This window comes from Vespula vulgaris, chromosome 21 (genome assembly GCF_905475345.1).
Source record: "Vespula vulgaris chromosome 21, iyVesVulg1.1, whole genome shotgun sequence".
NCBI classification, from domain to species: domain Eukaryota; kingdom Metazoa; phylum Arthropoda; class Insecta; order Hymenoptera; family Vespidae; genus Vespula; species Vespula vulgaris.
Window position 1 is genome coordinate 1,478,312 of NC_066606.1, and position 13,282 is coordinate 1,491,593.

The 13,282-nt window shown below is 31.8% G+C and overlaps 1 protein-coding gene across 7 annotated transcripts in view; it reads right to left on the reverse strand.

Moving 5' to 3' along the window:
* The window catches only part of LOC127071363 (calcitonin receptor-like), a 100,002-nt gene extending 95,327 nt beyond the window's left edge, over positions 1 to 4,675 (reverse strand). Inside the window, exons 1-2 of one of the 7 annotated variants that reach the window (XM_051010557.1) lie at positions 4,473 to 4,675; positions 3,830 to 4,111 (exon numbers count right to left, since the gene is read on the reverse strand). The gene's annotated coding sequence lies outside the window, so the exon portion shown is untranslated. Of the gene's footprint in view, positions 1 to 3,829 lie in introns of all 7 variants that reach the window. The other 6 variants (XM_051010555.1, XM_051010554.1, XM_051010556.1 and 3 more) reach the window with 6 other exon arrangements.
* Between the last annotated feature and the right edge of the window lie 8,607 nt (positions 4,676 to 13,282).

Genomic DNA, 13,282 nt, shown 5'->3' on the forward strand with positions numbered 1-13,282 from the left:
TTATAAATCTCTCTCTCTCTCTCTCTCTCTCTCTCTCTCTCTCTCTCTCTCTCTCTCTTTCTCTCTCTAATGTTTCTACGTGTTATTTCGAGTTAAAAAAAAAAAGAAAGAAAAAAGAAAAAAAAAGACAGGAAAAAAAACGTAGAAGACGTTTTGAAATAGAGAATATAAAATGAAGAGAGAATCGAGGAAAGAAAACTGTCTGGAAGTTATCGCGAGAATTTTAAATTTAAGAAGACAGATGTTTTCCGAACGAACTCTGCTTTTCAATTTGCAAACGCGTACCTTCACGAAAATGAGAATATTTCCAGGGGATTAAACTCACGAGATATATCGTTAGATACAACAAAGAGAAATTCAAGATTGTTTTTTTTTTTTTTCTTATTCCCATCACCCTCATATTTTTTTTTTTTTTAATGTGACAAATGAAACAAATGAAACGGAAAATTTCCGTTCTCCATATTAGAAAGGCTCGTTGATAATAATGAAAGGCGCGACTACGATTGTTAAAATATTTGGTAAAACGAGGAGACGAAATTATTACTCATGATAGGTTTTTATTCAATTCGCACTAATGAAATTGTACACATCATCAACCTCCCACATCTCTTAATCTATATTCTTTTCTACGTTCTTTATCTGTGATGTAAGTACATATGTTCGTTTATGTACATATTTGAGTAAATATTATAACTTCGAATTTCTAAAAGAAATCAATTTGCTCGGAACTAATTTGAGGGACTAATTAAATTTAATCATTACGTAAAACCGATTAATATCATACGGAATAAATATTTTTTCACTTCTTTTTTTTTTTTTCTTTTTTGTATTAGTAAAAACTTAATAAGATTTTAGAGACTTCGTTCTAGGAAGATTTTAATTTTTAACATATTCTCGTTCTACTAAATTAATTCCGTAAAATCGTCAAAGTTTTTATATTAATATATGACAAAAAAAATAATAGAGCTCTAACATAATATTATATATATATATATATATATATATATATATATATATATATATCGTTATATTATTTCTCATCGTACGTCAGAAAGATTTAAAACGTCGATTGGAAATCGACGACAATTCGCCGTAGGTTAGATAATTCTCAGTACAGTCGATCATTGGACGAATTTATCGATTTAAGATGACTCTATAGTTAGAAACAACGAACTGCATCGTAAATTGTTTCGTAGAAATGATCGGAGTTAGAACTCTCTTTCGTAGAAAATCAATAAATGCTTGAAGGTACTTTCTTTTTTCTTTTTTTCTTTCTTTTTCTTTTTAATGAAAAGCATAATAGATAGCTATCTACGATCTTGTTGGAAGAACGTAACTGAACGTATTTTCCTCGATAAACAAAAACTATTATTAGCTATAAGCGAACAATTCGATCTCTGTATCGTCAAAAATACCATCGACGAATACGATTACAAACAAGGAAGAGAATAACGCGACTGACAAAACTTTCTGGCGCCAATCGAAATACGATTTCCGCGATTGTAAACACGATTTATCTTTTTAGATAAAGGATTAACGAAAACTAAAATACATTGTTTGTCGAATAAATTATGTAAGAACTCTTTCGAATAACGTAAGATATCATTGTACAATTAAATTTTTATTGGATCGATCAAGGTCGAAATTTTTAATAAAGACTTCAATAAAATCAATTACGCTTAATTCCCCATTAATGCACGGTAGATTGATTCCAGAAAAAAAGTAAAAAAAAAAAAGAGAGAAAGAGAGAGAGAGAGAGAAATAAGAAACAAATCATGTAAAAATCTTATAAAGAAAGAATTGGTTGACGTGTATACTCTTCTCTGAGACTTTTTGGAGATTAATTTTTTTTCTGTTTTTCTTTTTTTTTTCTTTTTTTCACATTGTTAGAAAATTCCTACGCTAGCGATTTTGCACTGTGAAAAGAAAAAGTTAGTCTACAATATTTGACAAAAAAAAAGACAAAGAAAAGTAATCGATTTTTAAAATCGTTTAGAGAAATCGTGGCTCATTCCGTATTAAAAATTCCAACATTTATTATTGACCAAACTAGATACAATTTGTTAGGTTAAAAATTTATATCGGTCTTTTAATTCCGAGTTTTGCATTCTTTTTCTATAATAAATAAAGTTCATTCTGTATTCTTCTGTTGAACGATAAAACCGTAAACACCTACGATCGACTTTCAATCCAATTTAAACTCGACCAGTTTTTATACATGTCCACATACGTTAAATATGAAGAATGCTGTCCCTCTCGAAAAATAAAAATAAAAAAAAAAAAAAAGAAAAAGAAAGAAAGAGAAAATATACATTGAAATATCTATAATTTTATAAAAGAAGCGATCGTTTAAAACGACGAAAGCTTTATTGATACCGTACGTAGAATACGTATGGTCTATGAAGTGAAATTTAAAAAGCACTCCATGTCGTTATCGTAAAAACGTCCAATGTCATTACTTAATCTCATAAACGATAGAAAAGATAATGGTAGACAAGAACTGAATTATGTATTGAATTTCTCAACAAAACTATCGATGCTTTTAGGCGATCTAATATAATTGAATAGCACGAGGAAAGAGATAATTGATCTTGCGAATGAATATGTCAATTGAAAAATTTGCAAACAAAAAAGGAATAACTTTTAACGTTATTAACGATATAAAAATATTTTTATTTAAATTTCCGCTTACACTCCATCAAATTTTAATTAGAATATCGTCCGTTGAGAACATTACCGTGTTAGTTAGGTTAATCGAACTTAATAGGTTATTTCATAATTCTCGTTTTTCGTATAAATTTCATTAAAAAAGGAGAGAAAAAAAGTAAAAAAATATATATATACATATAATAGAAATACGATCGATCAGATAATTTAATAAAAACAATGTTTACGAAATAAATAAATAATAAATGGAAAAAAATAGAACAAAGGAACAACGAACGACGAAACGACGAAGCTACGAAGTTTAATGAATTATTGAAAAATGTTCTCAAAGGAAGAAATAACATTTATAATATATATGTCATTATAATGTTTACGATCCTTTTACGATTAGTCTTGTAATTATTGTTATTTTAACGTATCACACGTAGGTAACTAATAGAGACTCGATAATAGAAAACGATCGTCTCGTTTAATACGTATATTGGAAATTGACGGGTTTACATGAAATAATTATTTCTGTCCGACATGTATCATTTATAATATTAGTATTTTCATATAATTGATAAATAATCCAACGACGAGTCGATGCTAGGAATGAATTCGTTTATAGAGACGATGTGTAACGACGTTAAATTATTACGATACTTAACCTCACTCCACACACATACTTACAGCTTTATACATTATACGTCATAATTGAATAAAACTATTTTATTACGAGGTTATTACGACGATATCACGACGATATTTCCAAATAATAAAATAGTTCCAATAATTTTCCGAAAAATAAATCTTATTCTATCCGTGTACGCGTACTTAAGAATTAAACGCGATACGTTTGTCGAATTTATCTATATATATATTGTGTGTGTGTGTGTGTGTGTGTGTGTGTGTGTGTGTGTGTGTAATATACAAAATATGTATGCAATAGGAAAATATATTTTCAATCGAAAAAAAAATCTCATTCTTCGAACGATCTTCGAAATTCGTAGAAATTTATATGACTATACGATAAAACGATTTCTTCTTCGAAATAACGCAAAAAGAAAAAGAAAGAAAGAAGAAAAAAAAAGAAAAATTCGGTGTTACGCATAACCTATAAATATGTATATTGCTCGAACATAACAAATGGATGAAAAGACGAATATACGAAAATACTCACTCGATTAGGACGATGTTTTTAACGACGTCGAAGAGTATTGTATAATTCGAACTTCTTTGAATCTTTGATCAAAGCACACGAAGATCTCGTCGAAAAGTCTTCTTCGAGAAAGAGACACGGACTAACGTTCGATACGACGATGACTTCCGTCGTTGTAACTACGCCAAGAATACTAGTTTCTTACTTTTCGTATACACTATTCTTTCTCCTTTTCTTTTCAATCTTCTTCTTCTTCTTCCTTTTTCTCTTCCTTTCTTTTTCTTATTTCTCTTCTATGTAACACTGCAACGCGACAAAAAAAAGAAAAACTCACGGTCGACTTTTGAAAAGTTAACAAAGCCTCAGAGAACACATTCTTGACTTTTTGAATAAGAGTAATATGAGGCGATCGTCACTCGTTTTCGCGGGCTCTTTGTGTCGGTGACATTACGAATATATTTCACGTAGCTTTGTGCTACGCACGCACACACACACACACACACACATATACATATATATATATATATTGCAGAAATATTATGGAAGGAAAGTAAAAATGGAGATGAGAAAATATGTCGTGAATATGAGAAAGATAAAAGTGAATGTGATAGAGGACGTGAAAAAGAAATATATATATATATGATATATATGTATATATATGTACGTGTATGCGTGTGTAGGGAATTATCCTGTCAAAATACACGTTTACTAAGAGAAGATACGAACCAACCGAAAAAGTCGACGAATGCACGCGGCCGCACGGCGGCTACTGAACTCGCGGGTGCTCCCTCGAAACGTGACTCGAAGTGCGCGCGCATTCACAGCTCGCGGCCAATTAAAACACGTCGTTTTTGGTGCATGCGCGCCAAATCCTCCGCGCGCGCAAAATAACACCCTCCGGTCAATTGCGTGATTCGTTGAATAATTTCAAACGAGTTTTGTTAATGCGAAATGAATAGAAAAAAAAAGAGAAATTAAAAAAAGAAAGAAATCAAAAAAAAAGGTAGACCTAAAAAAGATGAATGTAACCTTGAATATCTACGAAGAGCTAACGAAATTTTAATATTTCTTTATATAAATAATTCTCAGTGAGGTTGACATTAATCATATATCGTTGAACAATTTGACACGTTTCATTTATTATCTGCTGTTAATGTTTTCTTCGTTTTCTCTTTTCTTTTTCTTCTTCTTCTTCTTTTCTCTTTTTCTTAGATAACATTTCACGCATAATGACTGCTTTTTATAATTACTCAAGTATTGAATATTCGAAGGTTATTCATTACGTAGAAGTTGGCATCGTCGCTCAACAGGTTGCCCTATCTTTCTCTGTATTAACGACCCACTACTACCAATCGACAGAAAAAAAATGATCATTTAAATAAAACGAATCTGAATGTAAAAGAATATTTTTCCTTATATTACTTTTTTGAAGAAATTATGCTGTCCATCGATATATTTATGTATTCTTCGCGACGAATTTGATTATTGTATTTAGAGGCACGATTTCTTACATAATCCCAAGAAAAAAAGAAAAAAAAAAGAGGAAAGAAGAAAAAGAAGAAAAAATAACACTGTTTTTAACGGAGGTTATAAAAAGACGACATAAATTTCTTTAAAGATCTTAATAGAGGCGATTTCGGTAAGACAAAATTCGAAGAAAAATAATGTGCGGGACTTATTTATTTGCCTATAATAATAATAATAATAATAATAATAATAATAATAATAATAATAATAATAATAATAATAATAATAATAATAATGATCGTAATAAATTTTGCAGAATTAATAAATCGGTGAAGATGTAAAGAGTTATGAATTATGTCATATGACGTGAAATGAGGTGACACGTAAGTACATTAGAATGTATGCACGTTGTATATCTAATCTTAGCGCAGAAGCGTTGAACCTTTTTACCTCGTAAAACCTTTAGAGATCATAACTCATAATAATATCCATCTTATTGATCTCACAAGAGTCGCGAGAGTCTTGTGTATATGACTACGTAAAAACTGAAAGTCAAGAACCCGAAGGGTAGTAATTTTAGTACATAAATTTATCGTCGAGTCATTGTCTCGATAGTATCGAACTTTAAATCCTTGTCGTTACGGGAACCCTTTCTATGCCGAAGACATTAAACGTCAAGAGGCGTGCTAATAATGGCCCTACGATTAACTCTCTTATTCCTTTAACTTTAACGAGTCTTTACCACGTAAATACATACGTTTCTAAGATCGAAAGTCGAGCAGATAATTAATAGCGATTTCCTGCTTTTTCTTTCCTTAATTATACCACTTAAATGCAACAATACGCGCCACCAACCGGCGGTCTCTAAACTGTCTCGAATCGTGTTGCACGAAAGAACTTCCTGACAACGTTAATAGACGCCATTATTCATATCCATTGACGATAGAAAATCCGATCATTAGATATTGAGAAGAGAATATTTTAATTTCCTTAATCCTAAACTCGATTTTTAGAAGGATATCTTACGAACGATCCGTTCTTTCTTTTTTTCTTCTTTTTTCTTTTCCTTTCTCCTCTTTTCTTTTTCTTTATATTAGCTACCTACTTGAAGAATATTGAACCGTGCAAGTGGTACACAAATTTAAAGTAGGTCGCGAACGCAATAAAGAACTAGTCTAAAACGATATTGGCTGGAAAGAAAAATCTTCTCTTTGGAAACGAATGTATGTTAGGATCGTGATGTTACGAAACAACACGAAAATATATTACGTTTTAACTCGTCAGTTCGAACAAATTAACTCGTTAAAAAAATATCTTAAACTCAACGCTCGTAATAAAATATAATTTATTATATATTTACCCGAAGTGATCGTTGTCTTTAGAGTAATTAATAAAATAATTATATTTTGTATAAAAAGTAGATTACGTTCGCAGCTGCACGCTTTCGATAAATAATAAAAAAAAAAAAAAAAGAAAGAAACTAAAATAAAATAAAGAAAGAGTACATAAAAAGAGATATCGAGGTCTTCGCTTAAAAAAAAAAGAAAAACAGAAAAATCGAAATCCAATAGTCCTCGATAGTCGTTCGATTTCTAAGGAGTTATTTATGATTACGATTAAACAAAACTGCGGGTAGAAAAGTTTTCATAAGCATCATCGATTTATTCACAATGTTACACGCACAATCATACATAGAACAACCTTGCCTAGGTATACATATTTATTCGCGATACGTATAGAAAGGGCCTCATTAAATCGATTTAAGTCGTTATCTGTATGCCATGTCCGTGTTCATATCCTATCGAATCTGCGAATGATAAGTATCTTATTTGTAAACGTAAAAGGGATTTAAATAAATGAGTAGGAGAAAGGATAATTTAATGTATAATACCGAGAATGGTGATAGAAATGAAAAGATAAAGGAGAGGAAAAGGAAGAGAAAAAGAGAGATAGAGAAAGAGAAAGAATAAGGAAAGGGAATAAACAAGGATAGATAAGTCTTACTATCTTTTCGTATTAAAAATATTACATACATTATATTCGATACGTGGCTGGCATCAGAAGTTTATTTTACAAATTGAAAGAAAAAAGGAAAGAAAAGATTTGCGCAACCATGTATCCTTTGGGAGAATGTACAGGGAAACGAGAAAGTAGAAATAAGAATAGGAAAAGGATTAAATGATAAAGAAAAGAAAAATAAATATAGAAAGAATTGAGGAAAGAAAAAAGAGAGAAAGGAATAAAAAGAAAGAATAAAAGAAGAATTAGGTGCGAGTAACTTATAGAAAAGAAAATCTTACATACATCGATCAACAATGAAATTTGAATTCGATTGGCCGAGATCAGCTCGAAAGTAGAGTATCGAAAATCGAATCTATTGCGTAGCATCAATATCGACAAACACGAAACACGTGTAAGCACGCGTGTGTTGTGTGATGTATATCATCTATTACTTTGTTCCATGTACATATATACATAATAAGTTAGATCGAACTCGAATCCAAAAATGACCGACTCACTTTTTCTCTTAACTCCCCCACTTTCTATTTCCCTCCTCACACGAATATTTTAATATGAACTCGTTTAGTGCAACGAGGAGTTGCAGACTAACACCCTTATCTATAGAGAATAATTTATCGTTTCTTTTTTTTCTCTCTTTTTCTCTTTTTCTTTTTTTTTTTCTTTTTCTTTTTTTTCACTTTTTTTATATTATCTTTATCACACTAGTTGTAAAAGGAATTTATGAAAAATCTGGTAGACGATGAAGTCGATACGCGCGTTATATTTTTTTACGTTGTCATTATTATCATTATAATCGTCGTCGTCATCGCCGTCATCGTCTTCCTCGACTTTTTCATTCTGGTCTTCTAGCTCGTTTCACACACACACCACACACACGCGCGCGCGCGCGCGCGCGTGTGTGTGTGTGTATATGTATATGTATATATGTATAATCTCTCCGCCCCTTTGACGATTATGCGGCACAACTTTCTAAAAGTTAGTTAAATATTAAAGGGAGGTTGAGACTATGTTTTTTGCTTCGAGCTATAAGACATACGATGAAAAGAAGATAGAAAGGATCGTTCTTCGAAGGATCGTGTCGAAGACACCCTCACAATCTTCTCTTTTTTCGTTTAATGGAGATTGATTTTTTTTTTTTCTTTGTTGTTTATATCGCAAAGAATTTTTCTTTCTTTCACACGAACACTTATACCTAGAACGATACACGTGTACGTACATAGAAAGCATACGCACGATATATATTCTATAAATTAAAGATACGCAAACTCTCTTTTTCATCTAAATAATACATACGTTCAACACGATAATCTTTCGTTCATCCACACGCACGTAAGACACAAACGCACACGGACAACACATGTAGAAATCTTCATTCGTCCTTCTTTGATAGATTTGTTCATTTATATATATATATATATATATATATATATATGTATGTGTGGTATGTATATATATATATACATGTACAAGATAGTGATTAAAAAAGTGAAAATAAATTAAAAAAAAAAAAAAAAGAAATTTATCACATAAATCGTATAATTAATTATGTAATAAATCAATTCTTTTCTTTTTAATTTTTTACTTAAATTACTTTTATAATCACCGACTCATATGTATATCTATATATCTATATATATATATATATATATATATATATATATATATGTATGTATATATACATATATGCGTGTATGTATATATCTTTTTTCTCCTCTATCATTATAGATCGCACAACGATCACACATCTAGCAATTTATTATCTTCGTTCATTTGACAATTGAAAAAGATACTAATAACGGTGATGGTAGTCCGAGTGGACGTTATGAAAAAAAAAAAATGCATTTTAGATTTTCTCTCTATCTCTCTCGACGTTCGCTCGTTCGCTCGTTCGCTCGTTCATAAAACCTTGTACCTAGTTCCGCTTTAAAATCGCGGAAACCTAAATACACAAACGCAGTCTTTTGTAAGAGCCAAATCATAAATATACATACATACATACATACATACATGCATACGTATGTATGTATATGTACGTCGTATGTCGTATGGACAAATCGTCGGAAGCTCGAATCGCACGCAATTAATCCTTTTCTATAATAAATTCTTTTCTACCACTTTCTTTTCATTCTGTTCCATCCTTTTCTTCTTTCTTTGAATAGTGTAAAAAAAGGGTAGAAGTTATAAATAAACGCTTTCACGTAGATTGGACGCGCATGTACATTTAAATAATCACAGAGGTATACGCAAGGATAGCCTCGCAGCAGTATATAAAGGGCAAAATCGGCTCGTTTCGTAATAGATTATTGTATTTTTCTCGTTTATCTTTTCGAAACGAGCTTTGTCCCGAGCGCTCTCTCTTTCTTACTCTTTCTCTTTAGTTTATGATCCGGAGATATATATTTACATATATATATATATATATATATATATATATATATATGTATGTATATATATATAAATAAATTAACAAAAAAAAAAAAAATCTCCGTTTGTAAGAATACTGTTCGTGTTAACATTCTAATAACGCAGGTTCATTACACGCATATACAATTCTATACTTTGCATGTAAATAATGCTTATTTTCCAAAATGTGAAAAACGAGTGCCAATTGTTGAATGTAAGTGTGCGTGTCTTTCTTCCTGTGTGTGTGTGTGTGTGTATTGTATTGTGTGTGTGTGTGTGTATGTATGGAGGTTTATACGTTGTTGCAAAAATGAGTCGCAACCCAGACAACCATGATTCTTCTAAAAAGTATGGCGTCTATGTAAGTTAAATTTTTTTCATTTTTCATTTATTTTCGTCGAAAAATCTCGCACGATCGCGTCAATACTCTTATTATCTCTCATTTTCATTCATGTTCCTTCAGACGTCTTGACTTTTTTCTTTTTCTCTTTTTTCTTTAGTCGTTTCTTACAAAGTTTTGTACTGTCGATTTTGTATTCAAGCACGCGTCACAGCACGTTTCATCGCAACGGAAACGTATCTCTTTTGCGGCCCCTGTTTTTTAAGCTACCGTGGATACGTATGTATATCCACACGACCACGTGTCTAAAAGAGAAAATAAAAAAATAAAACGAAAGAAAGTACTAAGAGAGATAGTTGACACGTAGGACACGAAATGTATTAAGAAGAAGAATATATCACAGATTATCCGTCGAATTACCGTAGTAATGTCTAAAAGAAATCTTACGATAGTAATCGTAATTAATATGACCTGATCGTAACTCTATACAATAGTTTTTACTCTCAAAAAAATCGTCGATATGCATACATCATAATTTTTTTTTTTGTATCCTTACGAGATCATCGTAGTTTTTTTCTTTCTCTCTTTCTTTAAGAGTTATGTGTTCTTAAAATATATCTATTATAAATTTGTCGTGCGCATGAACAAAATCGACCTTTGGAAATAGCGAAGGAACGAATTTATATTATCTATGAACGAATCTTGATCTTTGAAAAAAAAGAAAAGACAACAAACGAAAGTCTTCGAATAGTAGCGCAAAATGACGTGCACGCACGTATACGCATAATGCACGTTGCATGATCATTCACTTTTTTTCCCCTTTTTTCACTTTTCCCATTGTTTCTTTTCCTGGTTTTTTTTCCTTTTTTGTTTTTCGTAATGTTTCGGTTTTCAGATAGCCTCATATTCAATGACGTAAACGTACAATTCGAAGTTGAATATACACACGTGTAATATGCTTCTTAGTCCCATGACATATACTAATGATTAACCATACGCATATAAATGATGCTTATGAATTTATGAGCTACCATATTAAAGAAAAAACATACACCATTGAAAGATTATATTATTTTGCGATCGTATATTATGATTATTAGAATACGATCGCCAAAAGCTAAATTTGCATTGTGCATATATTGGTAGAGAGATGTAACGTTGGTTGCGAGCAAAGAGAATAGTAAACTGCATATTTAATTGCATATTAAACTGCATATTAATTGTTTTATCTCTCGTGTGTTTCTTCCTTTTCTTTTATTTTCTTTTCTTTTTTTTCATTTTATTAAAATTCGAACTTATAATTGCGTCCTTCTCTCATCGCATCATTCATATCATTATACCTCCAGCTCTGACTTTACATCGCAGCGTTACACCGCTGTCACCTTCATACGATTTAATTATAAATAGTGAAGCACATTAAAAACATAGCTGTAAACCTAAGTATTACTGTAAATACTGGAAAACTTCCCACTAAATCTATGCAAAGTATAGCTTGTAGTAGAATACCATTCGTTAAGAGTAGAACTTGTATTACAAGACATCACGAACTTCTCTTAACTTAATCTTTCTTTCATTTTCTCCTTGTTTCGTTTTATTTCATAGTATTCACCGATCAGATTCAACGTACACGACGTGTACGCGATAGTTTCGTACCCGTTTGTTCGCAAAAATTCGAAACTTCCGCGCGACACGTGCCGGCACAGCCTTACTTTCGTCCACGTTGAAAATTGACGCGAGATTCGAAAATAAGTTAGGTCGGAATATGTTCCTCGACCGTATTTATATTTTATAATATAAGATGTATGACTATAATTTCTTTTCATCTGCGCTTACAATTTATTTACAGTTTGATAAATTAGTTACAGATTATTTTTCTTCATTTTTTTTTCTTTTTTCGTTTCTCGTTTCATTTTTCTTCTTTTTCTTTTTTTTTGTTTTTTTTGTTTTTTTTTATTATTATTATTTTTTTCATCGCTCGCATATATCCGCAACAATGATAAATTATGCCACATTATTGTTATAGTCAAACTTTTTAAGCGCTGTCCCCTGCCGTGTCACTTATTTATTACGTATTAGAAAATTTTAGCAATGTTTCGATTTATTTTTCGTTTAATCAAGTTGATAACGAAACGATCGCCTAATCTGCGAATTCCTATTCTTACGAACTCATTCAAATACCGATTATCCCCTATCGGCATCTACACCACATCAATTGTTATCATGATTCAGATTCGGATTGAATCAACAATTGAAATCATTTTTACCGCAGCTTTCACGCGAGGTTATAAAGGATTCATACGATTATATGAATAAATTCGATATGGATGAGTCGCACCTTACGTAGGAAAACAAAAACTCTTCGATATAAGAGACTTTTTTGGATATTACTTGTACTGTATCTGGATTAAATATCGAAGCGTAAAAAGAACAAAATCGAGTCCCATCAATTTCCAAAGTCACATTTCCACAGTACAAGTTCCAGTTTTCGTTGATAAAATGTTTGGTGGAACGATAGAAAAAAGGATCGTTGATAAACACCGTTACATTACTTATTGAATCTCGGTGGTCTTCTCAAACGTGGCATCAACTCGGTTCTGACTGCTCTGGCATAAGTTGGAGCATATTGATCCGCTACGTTTATTGGGCTTTGCATGTTTTGGATGTACACCGGTGAATCTTGTATTTGACCAACTGCTGCAGGTTGATATTGATATTGATTGCTCGCCATATCAGCAGCCGCATAATGATTCGGTTGCACGAATTGAGGAGGATTCTCGTATTGCGGATATGGCATAGAATTTTCTGCTGAAAATTCCGCTGAGAATTGAGGAATCACCGGATTAACGTTCACCGAAGTAGAAGCAAAATTACCAGGATCATAAGTTTGATACTGATTTAGTTGACCAATTTGCGTCGTACTGAATGGAGAAGATTGAGGAAACTGTGCTGTTTCTGGGAACAGCACGTTAGCAACGGTCGGCTGAGGATATGAATCGGGCGTATGGTATGTCGAAATGTTTGCCGTAACGTTACTTATATTCTGAACACTCGGGACGCTGGCAATTTGCGAGGTATCATAATTATGAAAAATTTGCTCGCTTTGTTCCAAATCTTTCATGCCACTTTCGTGCAAAGAGCTTGGTACGTTCAATTTTGACTTCATATTGGAAGTGCTCATCTCGTTGTGCTTTATTCTAGCTTCGGTTACAGATGGATGTCGCACGTTTACTATGCTCTGTGGT